Below are 18,934 nucleotides of genomic sequence, written 5' to 3'. Positions count from 1 at the left end.
TGGAAAAACTTCCTTAGGTCTGCTACGTGGTCTTCCTGATGCTTGGATTTTATGATCACATCATCCACGTATACCTCAATCTCTTTGTGTATCATGTCATGAAACACAGTAGTCATTGCTCTCACGTACATTGCCCCCGCGTTCTTCAAACCAAATGGCATTATCCGGTAGCAATAAGTCATCCATGGCGTAATGAATGTCGTTTTTTCCGCATCTTCTTCATCCATCAGAATCTGATGATACCCAGCATAGCAATCTACAAAAGACCCGATATCACGTCCGGCATAATTATCGATCAAGATATGGATGTTGGGTAATGGGAAGTTGCCCTTAGAACTTGCCCTATTCAAATTGCGGTAATCGACACACACTCTGATCTTCCCATCTTTCTTCAGCATTGCACCACATTAGCCAACCAATCAGGATACCGGGTGACCCAAATAACCTTTGCTTGTAGCTGCTTGGTTACTTCTTCTTTAATCTTCACACTCATATCTGTCTTGAACTTCCTCAATTTCTGTTTGACGGGAGGGCACGCCGGGTCAGTGGGCAATTTTTGAACCACTAAATCCGTGTTTAACCCCGGCATGTCATCATATGACCATGCAAAAACGTCTTTGAACTTAATAAGTGCTTTGATTAGTTCTTCCCTAATATTTGGTGCAATGTGGATGCTTATTTTAGTTTCCCTGATATCGTCTGCATCCCCTAAATTGATGGCTTCTGTGTCATTTAAGTTGGGCTTGGGCTTTTATTCGAACTGGCTTAATTCTCTATTTATCTCTTCAAAGGCTTCATCCTCATTGTATTCTGATTCATCATCATAATCGACCTCTTGTACAATTAGTTCGGAATCAGATTGATTTTTTAGACTAGGTTGAAGATCTGTTGTGCATGCCATGTCATTAGAACCAGTATAAAGAGAACTGTTCAGAAAGAGAAAAGAAGAAAATAGAATTAAAACAAAATAAAGAGAGAAAACTTTCACTTTATTAAACTGCGGGATAACAGAGTTTCACACTTTTGCCGAATACAAAAAATAAAACAAAAACTAGATTACAACTCTGGAATAATTCAGAAACAAGAAAGAAAAATCAGAGCCTACTACCAAGACTCCCTCCGGGTAGGAAGAGGAGTAACCATCCAATTGTTGATATTTGCCCTATGCCCCACAAATTGTACATCTAACCTACTGGACCCTTCTCCAGCTTCTATCATGTTGACATCGGCGAACAGCCTTTCAAAGCCCTCATTCAAATCTCCATCTGGCCCAATCAGTGGTCCGAGAACTTTTGGGACCGACAACTTTCTGATACCTGCTTTGACAAATGACCTGGATAGTCGCGGGATTGGCTTAGGAAGGACCCAAACTCTTTTCTTCAACTTGCGGGCCCGCTTTACATCCGCTGCGGTAGGCTTGAATCCTAGCCCAAAAGTATCCAGGTTCTTGGGCAAGGAAACTAGCTGGACAATACCCTGGAGATCAACCCCTAAACCTTTGCCTGGTATACACCCGTTCTTCAACATCTCCGAGGCTACCATGACAATTACAGCTGCGATCCTGGGAAGTGGAAGGTCCTCGCCTTCAAAAATCCTATCCACTGAAACTGTATCGAAAACCTGGTAGACCCACGGTCCCTTATCATCATCAGTCTCTATGAAGGGCACGATGGCATCACTTACGGTGCTCGCATTGTCTTCCCCATGTACTATGATTTCTTGCCTATCCCACTCGAATTTGACCATCTGATGTAATGTAGAAGGCACTGCTTTGGCGGCGTGGATCCAGGGTCGCCCCAATAGAAGATTATATGACACTTCCACATCTAATACTTGAAACTCCATGGTGAACTCGACTAGACCAATTGTTAATTCAAGTATGATGTCCCCCACTGTGTCTGTACCACCACCATCAAACCCTCGAACATAGATGTTGTTCTTGTGAATCCTATCACCATCAACCTTCAGTTTGTTCAATGTGGCCAAAGGACAGATATTGGCACTGGAACCATTATCAATCAGCACTCGAGTGACTACCGAGTCTTCACATTTCACAGTCAAATAAAGGGCTCTATTGTGTTCTGTACCCTCCACGGGCAACTCATCGTCTGAAAAAGTGACCTTATTGACCTCGAAAATCTTGTTTGCTATTTTCTCCAGATGGTTCATAGAGATCTTGTCCGGAACATGGACTTCGTTCAGAATCTTCATTAATACCCGACAATGATCGCTTGAATGGATCAACAAGGATAGTAACAAAATCTGGGCCGGGGTCTTCCTCAACTGCTCTGCTTCTTCCTCCGTCACTGGCTTTTTGATTGTTATAGGATTGGCCCTTCTCAATTCTGCGGGAACAAAACACCTTCCCGAACGAGTTAACCCCTGGTCCTCGCATACTTCTTCCACAACCTCTTTCCCCTTATGCATCACCGTTACTTGACTGTAGCTCCAGGGCACAGCTTTCTCACTTGTTATCGGCAACTGCATTACTGGCATGATAACAACTGGTTTTACGCGGGCCCCCTTCACAACCAACACTGGTGTACTTGGTACCCCCTGCAACACTATCTTGACCGGCTCTGGCTTCTTCGCAACAACAGACGAACCTTTCCCCATTACCACAACTGGCTTGTCATCTACCCTTCCCAAATGTACCATTGCCTTTCCACTGGTCGGCTTTTCGTTTGGACTGGCACGAATCATCATTACTGTTTGTGAGGGTTTCTTGGGCTCCCCTCCTTCGTGCACTAGTTTGATCATGTGGGCCTCATGGTGCACCGGCAACGGGTTCTCATTGATGTTGGGTGCCTCTGGTGCCTGAACCTCGATCTTATTTGTGTCAATAAGATCTTGTACGCCAGTCTTCAACTTCCAACACTTCTCAGTATCATGCCCGGGCGCCCTCGAACAATATTCACAACTTACCGAGTGGTCCAAATTTTTGGGAAGGGGATTTGGCAATATGGGCTCAACAGGACTCAATAGGCCTAATTGCCTCAATTTGTGGAACAGAGTAGTATAGGTTTCTCCAAACAAAGTGAATGTTCTCGGCCTCTGCACCCTTTCGTTCCTGAAAGTCTGATTCCCACGGAAGCCTGGTCCTAAAGGATTCATGTAGGCCCTTGGTGGTGAATATGTTGTTTGTGGAGGTGGATATGTGTTTTTTGGAGGGGGATATGTATTTTGGGGAGCCAACGCACGCCATTGAAGGCGAGCCGGAGGCTGGGTGTAATTTTGGGCATGATGGACAGAGAAATGTGGCTCTTGTGGTGGATAATAGGGTTGTGGAGGGTTGTATGGAGTGTGTGGATAATTTGGGTAATGGGGTCTGGGTTGGTAGCGAGGGGAAGGACCTCTGGATTTGGACCAAATACCTGTTTTGACTGTTGCGACCTTCTCTCTCTTCTTTTTCCCGAGCGCGCCTCCCATGCCACTTTGTATAGCCTGAGTTGTGGCCTTGATTGCCGAATAGCTCATTATCTTGTTGGACCTGAACCACTCTTCAACCATACCGCCCATTTTTACTACTTCGTTGAAAGATTTACCAACTGACGTCACCAGGTGACCAAAGTAAGTTGGCTCCAAAGTTTGTAAAAAGTAGTCCACCATTTCACCTTCCCTCATTGGTGGATCGACTTTTGCTGCTTGTTGTCTCCAACGGAATCCGAATTCCCTAAAGCTCTCTCCGGGCTTCTTCTCAAGTTTCAACAGTGTGAGACAGTCAGGGACGATCTCAAGGTTATACTAGAAGTGACCTGCAAATGCTTGTACTAGATCGTCCCAGGTATACCACCTGCTAGGATCCTGCCTCGTGTACCATTCTAGTACGGACCCGCTTAAACTTTGACCAAAATAAGCTATCAGCAGCTCATCCTTTCCACCTGCCCCTCTCATCTTACTACAGAAACCTTGTAGATGTGCCATGGGATTATCATGCCCTTCGTATAGATCAAACCTTGGCATCTTAAAACTTGCCGGCAATTGAACATCAGGGAAGGGACACAAATCTTTGTAGGCCACACTAACCTGGCTGCCCAATCCATGCATATTCCTGAAGGATTGCTCCAGGCTTTTCACTTTACGAAGCACTTCGTCCTGCTCTGGATTCTTAGTCGGCCTCTTAGTTTCTGCCGGGAGTTGAAGGTGAGGGGTGTAAGTGTATGGCTCGGGTGCTTTGAAGGTGAGTTCGGGAGGATAGTATTGGTTGTCGTGAACCTGAAACACTGGTTCATCGGATGATTTTTGCAATGTGGCGGGTGGAGGTGCCACGAAAACAGGAACAGTTGGTGGAGGAGGGTTTTGTTTGGGTGGTGGAGCTTGGGGATTATAAGAAGTTTCCCCCTGATAGTATTGGGAAATGGGGAAGCTTGTTGATGGACCAGTGGAAGGGTGTTCCGGAGTCCGAGCCGGTGAGAGGGTAGGAGTAGGGGGAGGTATTGGTAATGTTTGTCCCCTAGCCCAGGCTAGGTGCATCCCAGCTATCTTTTGTCTCAACCTGTCTACTTCCTCATTCATCATTTGCATCTCCGTCTTTTCCTCCTCGACACTTTTGTCCGAACCAGACTTACTTTTCGGAATGGGCCCTTTAGATCTTGTGTGGTAATGGTAATCTGCCAGAACGTTCTAACGAGCTAACTGTTTAGAAATCTTTCTCTGGATAAACAACAAACTTGTTAGCGTTAGAGTTTAACACATATTGCAATTTCACGTTGGGGAATGCAATGTTCCTAGGTAGTTTAACCATTTCTAATATGGCTTTGCTTCGACTGCATGCGTCATTTCGGCTTACTCTCTTTTTATGTCCTTCTTTTCCTTTATTTTATTCACTTTGCCTTTTCTTTTTCTTTTTAGTGGTGGTCGAATCTTATGTGGATTTCCTACGTATCATGTGCCCGCATGAATCAGACCGAGCGTAGTTCTACCACATAAGTGCGAAAAGAAAAAGATAATTTTTTGGAAATTTTCGATTCTTCATTAATAAACATTCTATTACAAACCAGACGCTTTTTGGAAAGGAAAATAACAGACTCGAAACCAAACCAAGTACGAACTCAATAACTACTGACATACTCTGATGCGAAATAAAGACAGACTCTAACAGACAACAGACTCTAAAAATGCAAATTCAAACTATGAACACATTAAAGTTTTAAGCTTGGGTGCCCGCGGGGCGTCATTCGGCCTCGCTGCGGGTTTAGGTGTAAGGTTCCCTTCCAGTTGTTCCAATTCATACATGATTTGCTTCACAAATATCATCACTGCCGAGAAGAAGGTAGTACGGGTCATGTTTTCACACTCCCGACATTTCCTGGTGATAGCACGAGCAATAGTCAGGATCTTGTTCCTGGTTCAGTCTTTCTCTAGGAGTAGGCGTTCTATCTGATCCCCTATTGCCTTCAAAACCCGAGAATCATGCAGATGTTTCTGCAACTGTTGTATTTCACCTTCCATTGAGGCCATCATATTACAACAGTGTTTACTCTCGGTTTCAAAAGCCTTGGCTTGTTTAGCCGCCTTGCTCTCTAGGGTGGTCACCTTCCTTTTTAGATCGACCACAGTCTTTTCATGATCTTTAGTTGCTTTCTTTGCCCATTGTGCCCGGAGTTGTGCTATGGTATCCTCAGACTGCTTCAAATTATCCCGGTACTCACCGATTTCCCTTTTTAACCCTTTTATTAGCCGTTCATCCGACCGACTCCTTTGTTGGTTGTCAGCCTTTCTCCTCATCTGTCGGATTTGGGCTTTCAGCGCTTCGTTTTCTTGGGTCAATTTGTTCTTTTCTCCCTGATCAGCATCAACTTGTAGGCTATTTTCAAATTCTAGGTCTCCAATCTGTTGCCTCAGCTTGCCTATTTCTGCCCTGTAGCTCTCTTCTTTAGCCAACCAACCCTACTGTTCTTGTGACGCCTGGACGAACTCCTGGAGATGGGGCCTTTTAGCCGGCCTTTCGTGCTCAAGTTCTCTCATGTACCAAGCAAGGTATCCTGGCGCCACTTCGCCTTTGGCCTGATCCTGCACGCAAGTATCTACTTTTAAATATTGGGTTTCACTCCAGATCTGACGGACTCTTGCTTCAGAGAATTGTCCGTCAGGGCTAATCTCAATTACTTGAGCACTGAGATCTTCCTCCTAAGGCACTGTTTGGCATATCCTGAGTTGTCTCAAAACCCGATATGGCACGTAAGGCTGAATGCTCTTGAGCCCCATCAATAGAAAGTGGGCCCTAGCTGCCGGCATATGGATGACCTCGTCCACGGGCAACCATCCTAGTGTCCACTGTATTTGGCTGGCGGTGAGGGTCCGAAAGAATGATGTCCATGATGTAACTCCCTCGGGTAGACTGGCCCCCTTGATTCTTGTGTAGAACTCTCCTATGCAAGTTTTCTTCGAGGAACCATAACTCAAGAGCTGGGAACAGTGGCAGAGATGCTCAGTCATTCATATTTGTAGCAACAAGTTACACCCCTCGAAGAAGCTCCTTCTGGCTTTGCAGGCTGTGAGTGCTCTGAAGACATCAGATACTATCATAGGCGTAAGAGTGCTTTTGTATTGAATGAGCAAAGTACTGACGACCCCGGCTATTTTCAGATCAATGTTTCTGTCTTTCCTTGGGAATACCAAAAGGCCCAAAAAGGTAATCATAAAAGCCACTCGTCTATGCTTGTCCCACTTCCGACAGTTACTCTTGCTGCATAACTTGTTATCCGGGTTGTTGAATCCTCCGACATGACCGCATCTGTCGTATATGAAGCGCGGATTACAAAAACCTGCGGTCAAATCTGGGTTGTGGACCGTCCTAGGTATCTTTAACGAATCTAAGAACCGATGCACAATGATAGCTCTTGGAGCAACCAGGTATTTTTGCCTCAACGGAACTTCAGCATTTCCGATGTACCCGGCTATTTCCTCCAAAGTCGGGGTGAGTTCAAAATCGGAGAAGTGGAAGACATTGTGTGCCGGGTCCCAGCAGGTGACCAAAGCTCTTATGATATCCCCCCGAGGCTGGATTTTCAATAAACTCGTAAGACCTTTCAGATATTTCTTGACCTCATCTTGCCCTTCACCACCTAAATCATCCCACCATAACCGCAACTTGAAAGGGATTTTGGTCATTATTGAAAAAGGTTCATTTTGCATCGTGTTCATCCTGCACATTTATTTAGGTGATTAAGAAATAAAATTTATTTGACTCAACAAACTGACTGAAAGGCAGATCCGGTTCCGCACGCGGCTTTTCAGCACTTCGGGAACGAAGATTTTAAAGCTGGGGGAGTCAGCCGGTCAAAAATCAAAAAATGACTAAAAGTGGCCGTTTATGCAAAGTCAGCCTTCCGGCGTCCCTTTCGGGAACATTCGGTTATTCCTGCCAAAACGGCATCACCTGATTTTTTTATGTTGACAATTAAAATTTTGACAATTTTTGGCTATTTTTGTAAAAAGGGAGGTTGGACCCGATGAGGGTTGCCTACGTATCCCGCACCCTGTGAGAATCAAACCGGCGTAGTTCGAACAGATAAAACAAACTTCTTTTGAAAACATGACTTTTTCAATGGCAAATAAAACCCTTTTTCATAAACACAACCCTTTTTTCCTTCTTTTTTCCGTTTTCTCAAAAATTTGACAGAGTTTCGACGCTATTCGGACATTTATGATTTTTTCCAAAACAGGCGAATAATTCTCTTTAACCCTCTTTCCTCAAAAGCCGGTCAGCATGCAAGTCCGAAACAAATAGATGCAAAAGTAGAAGCAAGTAAGATGCATCAGGATGGTCGTTTTCATTTTTGGTACACATGTCCTAGACAGACCCAACCCCTGTGTTGAGCCTCCAAAGTCAAATGCACGTGATGCAAACAAACGTTCCTACTAGGGATCCGGCATAAAGCTGAGTTATTCTAGGTTCGTAACCTGAGTATTTGTTCTAGACTGTGTACCCGAGCGGACAACTCGAGTCGAGGAGGGGGCTACGTACCGGGGACCCGCGGGATCGTCCGGCTTTGTAACTTGTCCGACCTCTTTCTTATTTCAGGTATTGACACTAACAGAATAGGGAGTCTCGACCAGCAAGCACATCCCCGGAGGTAAGAAGAGAAGGGTTTCGGCACAGTTTATATACAGTTCAGATAATATCAAAGCGGTAAAAGAAGCATTTAGCAAATTAGGCCCAAACATGTATAAATGAGATAATAAACAAAGCCAATTATAACAATTATTCCAAGCTCAAATTCTCGAACCCTGAACCAGAGATTCTGGGTTCCTTTACCCCAGCAGAGTCGCCAGAGCTGTCACACCTCCTTTTTCAGCTACCCCGCAAAGGGACGTAAAAGGGAGTTTTTCCAATTAAAGGACAATCGAAACGGGATTTTATTTAAAGATTCAGAGTCGCCACTTGGGAGATTTGTGGTGTCCCAAGTCACCGGTTGAATCCCGAATCGAGAAAAAGAATGACTCTGTTTAACAGTCTGCACACCAGAAATCTAGATAAGGAATTCTGTTAACCCGGGAGAAGGTGTTAGGCATTCCCGAGTTTCGTGGTTCTAGCACGGTCGCTCAACCGTCATATTCGGCTCATTTATCTGATTTTTAATATGGAGAATCTATGTGCAGATTTTAACTGTGTACTGCTTTTATTATTATTATCTTTACCGAGAATTGCAACATCGTGAAAATACATCTCGAACCACGTCACATCGATGCACCCGTGGTTATTGACACATTTCAACTCTGTTGAGATTTGGATTTGGGTCACATAAATGTGCACCCGAGTTTAAGAAGATAACATTATTAAATACGCGCATAAAGCGACTAGCGTATCATTATTTTGGGTAGGGACGTGAAATTTTGCTAAACGGCCCATCACGAAGTCTAAGTAATTTTACCAACACGTACAGAGGGCCCCGCAGCTTGTATATTTTTGTTTGTCGAGGCTCGTCTCATTAATTATTTTTAAAAAGGAATTTGCAACGTCATGGAAATGCACCTTGAACCACGTCACAATCAATGTACCCGTGGTTAGCGACACATTTCGACTTTCGTTGGCGATTTGGATTTGGGTCACATAAATGTGCACCCGAATTTATGAAAATAACTTTATTAAAATATCGCCCTTAAAAGACACTACGCGTTTTTAACTTTGCGAGGCCATGGAAAATTCACTAAATGGCACACCTCGATTTCTAAAGGATTAAAGTTAATTAAGTGAGGGCCATAATTGTTGGCTTGGCTAATATGGCACATCTTAGACCAATCGCAAGAGCCTAATTAATTAAGGAGAGCTTAAAGGAATTCTAATTATTTTAGGCTAATGTTCAAGCTAACTTAATAACTATTGGGCTTGTGTTAAATTGAAGCTAAGCGTTCAGCTGAAATGGCATTGGGCTGGCAGCTGGCCCAAATGAGTTGCAAGGCTATACATTCCTTGTTTCATAATGGCCTTATGGCTTAAACATTTATCGAAACGGCTCATTAACAGAATAATTCAGAACCAAAATCGGCACAACCAAACAAATATTATATGACATCATTCAAAATCTCAAGTTCGTTCGCCTCTGTTTTCGTCGCTTATTAGACATAAGCTTTTGTAACAATAATAAACTAGTATTCAATCATAAAGAGATGGGTTGTTGTATTTCATTTTTTAGTGGATTTTGTTGCATGGACTCCTGGAAAGAACATGGTATAGAAATAGAAACAATAGAGTATACCCTTTGTCAATTAGCAGTAAGCAATAAGTCACAAACACATTTCAATTAGTCACCAAGGTGGAGCCATAATAGGAATCAAACTTCCAACTAATCAGGAAGGCCAACAAAACCTTATAACAATTGAGTTCTACCTTAAGATCACCAATAAACAGATACGCTAACCAATGGCTGAATACATTCTAGTGCCAACAATCACAAAATCATCCTTTAAGTAAGCTCACTCCTAAAATACCGGCGCAGCAGTTATAACCACAAACTCTAGCTCAAATCATGTTTAGGTAAAGCGAACTGACAACCTAGCAGCTCAAATTTGTAAACTAACAGCATGTCAACATGAGCATAGCAGTTCAAATTTGTAAACTAACAGCATGTCAACATGAGCGTAGTAGTTCAGTTAGCTCTTAATTACAATTTGTATGTCTCCACTGTTCACATAATACAAAACACATAACTAATATCGACTAGGTATAATTAACTAACAATTCATCCAATTGTAAACAACAGGCAGCCTACAAAGGAACGCAAATCTGTGAATATTTCCATTTGTGAACTTCAAGGAACTATATCAAGGGAGTTCGAAGCATGTACCTGGTATTGACAATACAAGAAGAAGAAGAAGAGGATCAGCAGCAACAGTAGTAGCAAACAAAAGTTGCAACAGCAGTGCAGCAACAAATAACCAGCAGCTATAAACTTCCCCAAGTATAGAGCAGAAGTAAAAGGAAGAAAGTTCTAGCTATTTCAGATCCTAAACCAGGCAATGAAAAACAGTAGCTATTCTTTTTCAACCTCACCAGCTCTCAAAATTCAATCTTTTTTTTTCAGTCCTAATTCTTCCTTCTTATACAGACCTGCCCTCTCTTTCCGACTTACTGCCCGACCCCCTCCCCGCTAAAAATCTGAATTTTTTCACTTAAAACCCACTAAGGAAAGCTTTTTCCTTATTTTCAGCCCTCCCCCCCCCCATTCCCTCTTGTTCCCCATTACCACATTAATTTAAAGACACTAATATCCCACTAACAAAACACTAACATTAAAATATTATCCCAACTGTTCCATTCCCAAATCACCCCTGAAACCCCTTAATATTACTGCCCCAATACAATCCGTTCATCTGCATTAAAACCTTTAACTCTAAAATCTTGTTCAAACTAACAATTATCTAAAACTAATTCTAATTAACAGCTATAACCAACTTACTGACAACTAAATGACTAAAGTTGAATTCTAATTGAAACAAAATGAACTGAGTTTAAATCACAGCACAGAACTCAACAGAATCATTAAAACTGAAATTGAAACTAGATCAAAATCAATCATAAATGCAGGGATTCTAAGTCAAACCTATACAAGAATGCACAATGTCATCATATTGACAATGCCCTGAGCTAAGTGTCTACAGATCAGCATACATAACACGACATTAAACCATTTGATGGACTTACTGGTCTACAAACAAGAACGAACTAATCGACGAAACTATTTATAACCTATGTTATTAATCGACAGAACATAAACTGTAGAAGAGGGAAAATAAACGGACAAAAGACGAATTACAATGAACCTAATTTAGGTAAACAAAGAATTGATTGAACTACTCAAACAACAGTGGAATATTTAATCTAACCAGAATCAGAAAAAGAAACAGAATATATATACTGGATTAACTTAAACTGAAAACCCTAAAGAAGCGACTAATCACATAGACAAACAAACATATAGAAAAAAGATAAAGAAGAAGTTAAGTAGAACTCACTGTTCTTTTCTCGGATTTCAACCATATGCCTTTTCGAACTTGAGTTCCAGTTAGTATTATACGTCTATTTCATCAGAAATAGACTTATAATACTAACCAGAAACCGTTCGACCCTGACATCTTCGAAACAATCTCGAACTGTCGAGCCCTAGATCCGCCATTCGATGAGTTTTTTACTCGAATTCGAACCAATCTGGTTAGGGATTAGCGACGAGGAGGTCAAGGGGATTGTTGGGTGTGATTTTGGGGTTAAGTGGACAAGCTAGGGTTTGGGACGGGGTCTTCGATCGAAGATTCGAGAAGCTGGAGTATGATTCGAGGTTAATGGAGTATGGAATCGTGTTGAGGGTAGTTAGGAGGTTCAGGGGTGTTATTTTCCCGGCCACCGGAGCCGGCGCCGCCGGGTTTACGGTGAAGGGGTGGGGTGGCGGCTATTAGGGTTCCTCGTCTCTGAAAGAGACGACGTTTGGGGGAGAATGAGAGGGGGCTTGGTTTGGGGGCGGGGTTCGTTTGGACCCCTTATATATGTACGTGGGGATTGGATCCAAGCCGTTCGATCTGATGAGATCAACGGCCTGGATTGATCATTTAAGTGGAACGACGTCGTTTCGTTTACCCTTGAGACTGGATCGGTCTTGGATAGGAACGGGTCGGGTGACGGAGGAGTTGATCTGAACCGTTGATCAAGTGAGATCAACGACCCAGATTGAGAGTGAAAAAACGACGTCGTTCGGATTAGTTGCAGGTGGGCTGGATTTGGGGCGGGTATGGGCTGGTTTTTGGCCAGGTTTGGCTGTAAGGATTTGGGCTTGGCCAAATTGGCCCAACTGAATTTTCCTCTTCTTATTATTTTTTTTTCAATTTTTCTTTTCAACAATAAAACTAAAAATCCTAATTAAATTATAAAATTGGCAATTAACCAAAAATATTGACACTTAATAATAACTATCACACGAGATTAAACATTAATAACGATAAAAATCACACAATTCAGACATTAAATGCAACAGATGCAAAGTACATATTTTTGTGATTTTCCCATTTTGTAAAACAAACTTGTTAATTCCTAAATTGTAAAATTAAATCCTAAATGCACATGCAACACATATTTTTTGTATTTTTCTTAATTAAAGAAGATATAAACATGCACAGACAAAAATACAAATAAATCATAAACAACACCAAACCATTTTATTTTGAATTTTTTGGGAGTAGTTCTCATAGGGCATAAATCACGTGCTCACACTGGGAATTCAAAAATTAGAGCAAAAGAATAAAGCTTTATTAGCAGGCCTTGCTTGGCGAATTTTTCAATCTCCACAAGCTATGTGGTTAAGGATTCTCATTAACAAATACCTCCATAAACGCAATGTTACTAATAATTCACATACATGGGATAACATTTTGAAAGGCTGGCAGCATTGTCGATTAGGACTTCAATGGAGGATAGGAGATGGTAAGCATATTAGTGTTTGGAATGATCCTTGGCTACGGCCAGGCACAACACTACGTTCGATGATTCACGGACCGTTAACTTTGGACCAAAACAATTTAACAGTTTCTCAACTACTTAGAACCACAGGTTGGAATACGGGACTAATTAATTTTGATTTGGGATAAAGTATTACTCGCATGATAAATGCTACGTATGTTTCACAAATGAAAAAATATGGGGATTGCATTTACTGGGGTTTAACGCAAAAGGAAAATTTCACTGTGCATTCTATGTATAATATTCTTGAGTTGGGAGCTCAACAACCTACAAATGAGTCAACAAACTTTTCATGGATTTGGAAGCTCCCTATCCATCCAAAAATAAAGAGTTTTATTTGGCTCTTATGCCATCACCGGTTAGCAACGGGGCTTTATTTAAAAAAAACTACCATCATTCCGGATGCTACTTGTTTTTATTGTCAAAAGAAAGATGAATCAATTAAACACATCTTCCTGGAGTGTGAGAATGCTAGCAGATTCTGGAATGACTTAGGAGCTGTGCAAATTATTCATCACATTACGAACTCCACATGCAGACATACCTGGGTTCGTAATCTTATTAATTATAGGAACTTTCACCTTCCTTTTAATATTAACCCTAACACATACTTACCACTTAGCTTATGGAACATTTGGATTACTCGTAATAAAAACATTCACACTAAGATTAGGGATAGTATCCATATAAAAACAGTTACTCAACAAGCAACTGAATATTATTTTTTAACAGCCTATTCACATAAGCCTAATTACACAACCAAACTGCACAAGGATATTAAGTGGAATCCTCTTAATGCACATTTCTACAAGCTAAATACAGATGGGGCTTATTCACTTACTAAGGCAGGTATAGGAGGGGTCATTAGGAATTCTAAAGCTGAATGGATTTTGGGCTTTACAGGAGCTACTCCATGTAAATCTGCCATTTTTTCAGAACTTTATGCTTTGATGTAGGGTTTGAGATATGCATATGAAAGAAATATCATACCTCTTGAGGTGGAGGTGGATGCAAAGGATATTATATTATTACTTCATACTGAAAATTTTGCCCTCTCTAACTTAATTGCTGATTGCAGGTACTATCTGGGCCTACTAGGTAACCCAGCAGTTAAACATGCGTACAGAGAGCAAAATATGGTAGCAGACCAACTAGCTAAAGTAGGCCACAATTTTGGAGATGCATGGTTGCCAAGAGTGTTTGAAGCTGTTTCCATTTTTGTTGCACCAGTTTTTGAAAGAGACAAGGCCTGTATGGATCAGAGTCAATCAGGCCAGCAAAATTCTTGGCATAATGATAGTGGCAACATGGCTCAATTATCCTATGATGTAATTAGTTGTCATGATGATAATTCCAATAGGATGCCCATGACAACTGTAAATAGTAGTAGTAACTTATGGTTTGAATCTAGAACTACGGCTTGTAATAGGGAGCCAGTTAGGTCCCAACTCTCTGTACGTATTCACTAGTAATATATGTTATCTTTCCGACCAAAAAAACTTAAATTCATTTCTATGCAACTCTTGTTGGTGTCTTTTTAGAAAGAAAAAGGCTTGTTAAAACCACTTAGACACTAGTGCTTTTGTGCTTTTCAAGGAGTTCAACATGCCTGCATTTAGGGAGAAACTCAAGAGAAGAGAGAGTGGTGGCAGCAACTCGAGTTTGTGGGGAAAGAAGTGTTTCTTGTCTTCAGAAGCTGACAATTGACTTAACCTTATTGCTATGTATGATTGAAACACACTCATCAAAATCACATCACCAAATCCTCCATATTTACTTCAATTTCCACTCTTTTGACCCTTATTCCATGCTTCAATATACCATGAAATATTCCTAGGGATAGAGGATGTTGACTTACTCATTTAATTCAAGAATATATTACTAGGTCCGATTCAAATATTCGTGGTTTTGACAAATTGAATTTATTTTAAAATATTTGACATTTCAGAAAAAACAAGAAGTTAGTCATCTATTACTCTTTTTCAAATGAGATTATTACACAAATAGGCGGCCACATTCAATGTTTATATTTTCTAGCCAGTATACACAGATTAAACATTGACAGTCTCTTGTAGAAATACAGGGTAAGACTGTATACTATAGACCCTTATGGTCCAACCCTTCTCGGTCGGACCCCGCACATAATGGGAGCTTAGTGCACCAGACTGCCTTTTTTTAATACATAGATTAAACATTGATTATATATAGTTATATGTATATTATACATGAATTATATATGTGTATGTTATATCTGCTGGCTATTTTTAATTTAAGATATTAGATGGATGACTATTTGAGTTAATTCTTCTTTTCAAATCTACTTTAATTGTTCATATTAGTGAAGTATTAATTAAGTGGGGTACGCCTTTAAGTAGATAGGGAGTATAAATACCAACTTCACATTCAAAGTGGTAAAGTTTTCTTGTCAAATCTCATTGCAAATCCAATAGGGTAATCAAAGATTCTTTCTTAGACCCAAAAGGAGTATATATCAAGAATTAGAAGCAAGAGAATGACAAAGCATGAGCCTAAAGGGAGCTATGTATTGTGAACCAAATTATTGAAGTTTTGGTCAAGTAATCAAATTTATTCCTTGGAGTGGAGCTTTACAAGTTAAGAAAGTATGTTTGCTTTTGTTTGTATTTTAATAGACAGATATCATCTTCTTCATTCCAAAACCAAAGACATGGAAATATGAAAAAGGATAACAACTAACATGGCCCATTGGTCGTAAAGGAAGAAAATAAAATCATATGATGTGAGAAAAACACAATGGACCCTTTTCCAACTCCCTTTAATCAAGTGACAGAAAAGCACAAATAACTATATTGACAATCTTTATGTAATTGACATGAAAGTTCTTGCAAACGATTCAAGAAATGCTTTTATTTTGCATGCATATTTCTTTTATTAAATTTTGCTTTATTGACTCCATCAAGTCGATCGCTTGCTAAGTGTTTTTTAAGCCTAAAACATATCTACTACTTTTACTATTTTATTTTATATGGCATTATTTCCATTCACCTACTTAAAAATGACAAATATTTGTATTTAAAAAATCTTAAACTTTAAACTTTTCGCTTACTTGTAATAACATGTTCTTTTAACTATAGAAATATTATGTCATGTCTAAAACAAGATGTTTAAGACATACATACATACATACATGTGTGTGTGATAAAGGAAAAATTCTTTCTTAAATTCATATCTTGACAAATATCACCATATAAAATTAAATGGAGGGAATACTACAATTCAAAAGCAAGCTTATCGTCCTACCAAACTTATTAAAACTATAAATTTTAATTTATTCAAAATCAAAAATACCAACTTGGAAAATGAATCCCTTTAGCTTCTTGGATTTACATTGCCGTATAAAAATCATTAAAATAAAAAAAATATCGTACTATAATAAAAGCACATTAGCAGCAGAGCAAACTTTTGACCTTTCTTTCTTTTTTCCTCACTAGTCCCTCTCCTCAATAAAGTAATAGTATGCCTGATAAACAAAGTGAGTGTCCTAGGATCTGGTGATTAAAGAGGAAAACCAAGTAAATATAACAAAAAAATTATATAAATATGGTTTTAATAAGTTGAGGGGGGAGGGTGTTTCTGTTTTCCTAGTGTCACGCGTACTTTTTATAGCTCAAAATTATGAAAGAGAAGCAAGAAGGTGGAGGGTGGGGATGTTGGTTTTGGCTCTTTTGAGAATTTCAAAAATCATCAAAGAAAGGTAGTATAAAAGAAGAAAAGAAAAAGAGAAGGGTATGCCCCATATATTTGTAAATAAAAGAAATTAAAAGTGCATGTGTGGGTGGCGCTTGAGGGTTTCATTGATGATGGAAAAAATTAAAGAGGTAACTATATGTTACGTGGACTCATTATATGATATGAAGTATGGGCAACGATCACTTTTAGGTGTATAAACTTTAATTTGTATATTTTTTTGTATATATATATTGCTAACATACTACCTAAGGTAGTATGTTAGCATTGTGCCCATTTTCTAATTTTCAAAATTGCCCTTTAAAGTACCCTTGTGTTTTTTATTAATTGAAGGCTATAATTATAATTTGAGCCATATAGTTTTCATTGTCATTCTCCTCAACGAATATTTCTCTCTTTCAATGGCAAAACATTTCGGCACTGGCAATCTGTTCTGCAATTATTTTTCTTTTCAAATAGTTTTTACGCTATCTTCACTATTTTCTGCCTATAAGCATTTTCCTTCTCTATCATATCAGATCAATAAGATTTAAAATTTCGTTTATCAAAAGAAATTGCATCACAAATCCTTTCTATGATGTAATCCTCTCAGATAGTTTGGTTATCGAGTTGAGTAACATCCATTTATGAAATGCATTTTAGATTTGGTGTTCCCCATTTTCTTTTCATGTTTTTTTCTGAAAATTTTGGCTCAATCAAGTACTTATTTAAATCCCAGCCTCAGGAAATATTCACAAATAACTCAAAGAAGAATGATAACCCAAAATTATCACAAAAAGAAAAAAGAAGCTAGCGAGTCTAGCGACACCTTTGCAGCCAAAAAAACAGATCGAGAAAGTTAGCAAAAATTTAAAGAGAAATTGTTAGCAATGGGGGAGTACAAATTGTTTTTTATTTTTTTGGAGAAAAAGACAAAAATACCCCTCTACTAAGTGTGTTATTGAACCACTGTTAAGGGTATTTAAAAGGAAAGAAAGTTGGGGACAATGCTAACATACTACCTTCATGTAGTATGTTAGCAAATCTCTCTCTCTCTCTCTCTCTCTCTCTCTCTCTCTCTCTCTCTATATATATATATATATATATATATATATATATATATATATATATATATATATATATATATATATATATATATAGAGAGGCTATACAATGTCATTTTCCCTATTTTGATCACAACATGTTTATTTTTACACTAAAATTTTATGTATTTTAAAGAATTCAAAATGATGTATTCATATTCATGTACTCGTTCAAGTTTTAGAGGGAGGGAAAGGCTCTAGCTTGAAGTTTAGGAATGTAAATGAGTCAGGGCAGAACGACGCAAACTTTAATAAGCTAAAGTTTAAACTCTTCATATCCTGGATCTGTTTAGTATTTTATCGTGATTTTGCTCTATCTATCTCTTCCCCATTACCATTCCTATGAAGATGAACACAGAGGGATACACATGATCGATGGGTAGTAGCAGAGGAGAACCAAAAACTTAACCACATGTATTCAGAGGCGGATCTAGGATTTAAATTTTATGGGTTCAACTTTTAAAGATTTTATCATTGACCTCATTATATTTTTAAAGTTATGGTTTCATATCTACTATATTTATGTTTTTAATAAATTTTTACATATAAATTTTTACTCCGCATCAAAAGTTATGGGTTCAATTGAACTCGTAGATAATGCATTGCATCCGCCCCTGGATGTATTCGCCTTTAAAGATTTTAGTATTAAATCTATTACAATTTAAAAATTATGCATTCAGAATTTAATTATTGTCGAAAATTTGTTGTTTCGTTCCAAAAATATTGAGTTCGGTTGAACCCGTAGCACCAAAGTTGCATCGCCATTGTGGGTGGGTCAATGGTCATTATCAATGGAGGAGTCACATATATTTAAGTGGTATCGATTGACACCCCCTCGTTCCATATAACATTGTGTAGATAGGTAAAAAATTTTATGTATATAAACCATATATTAACTCCCGTTGATTTTCTCCGTGAATTTATTTCTTTATATTTTGACTTCTTTTAATGAAAATTCTCACTCCACTGATTGGGGAGTGGGGAGAGTTGATGAGTGGTTCTTTGAAAGATGAATAAAAAAGGGGTAGCAAAAACCAAGGGAAGTGTCTCCTAATAAAGGCCCAAGGCAAGGCTCCTTTGGCGCCGGTGTCTCCGCTATTGGGTTAAATGAAAATTAACTTATAAACTTAGGCTTGCTTGCAATAAAAGCCTGTGCGCAATGTGCATGTCTGTGACA

Source organism: Nicotiana tabacum, chromosome 18 (assembly GCF_000715075.1).
Source record: "Nicotiana tabacum cultivar K326 chromosome 18, ASM71507v2, whole genome shotgun sequence".
NCBI lineage: Eukaryota > Viridiplantae > Streptophyta > Magnoliopsida > Solanales > Solanaceae > Nicotiana > Nicotiana tabacum.
Note: the sequence above shows the minus strand (reverse complement) of the source record.